This window comes from Acyrthosiphon pisum, chromosome A3 (genome assembly GCF_005508785.2).
Source record: "Acyrthosiphon pisum isolate AL4f chromosome A3, pea_aphid_22Mar2018_4r6ur, whole genome shotgun sequence".
NCBI lineage: Eukaryota > Metazoa > Arthropoda > Insecta > Hemiptera > Aphididae > Acyrthosiphon > Acyrthosiphon pisum.
In genome coordinates this window covers 12292620-12293204 of record NC_042496.1, presented here as the reverse complement: position 1 = coordinate 12293204, position 585 = coordinate 12292620, and the positions used below count along the sequence as shown (strand labels likewise).

The following is a 585-nucleotide window of genomic DNA, read 5'->3' as shown; positions in this document are numbered from 1 at the left end:
AATTGAATCATATCATAATATCTAGTAGGTACTTATAACGTGTTATACATCAGCAAAAAACCGTGGTACTATCATAGAAATATAATAATATACTTTAGAAGTTTCAAGTACCCACGAATAATATTATACGATCACAACAAAATAACTAAAATAGTAATCCTAGGTTTTAAATATGTAATTTCGTCCAAATTTGTACTTAAAATGACTATAAAAATAAACTGTGTAAATGTATTTTTTAGATTTTTTGGTAACAGAATTAATTACTTACGTGAAATCTTGTATTAAATTTTCAATTCTTAGATACAAAAATTGAACATTTTATACATTTTTAACTACAAAATAATTTTTCAAATTAAAATTTGATAAAGTTTGTCAAAATTTGATCTTTAAATGCTTATAAAAAAAAATTGTGCCTATGTATTTTTAATATTTTTCAACTGATATTGTAACAATATATCAGGAGCTTTGTATTAAATGTATACACTTTTTGTCCCAACAGATAAAACTTTATTGAAATTTATAGAAAAAAAAACTAAAAAAATTTAAAACTGAAAATGTCCGTAAACAGCTCAAAAAGAGTCAAAA

The 585-nt window shown here is 21.9% G+C and overlaps 1 protein-coding gene across 1 annotated transcript in view; it reads right to left on the bottom strand.

Annotated features, from left to right (window-relative positions):
• LOC100166339 (breast cancer type 2 susceptibility protein-like) overlaps window positions 1–585 on the bottom strand; it is a 24899-nt gene that overhangs the window by 7828 nt on the left and 16486 nt on the right. The gene's annotated exons all lie outside the window — the stretch shown is intronic.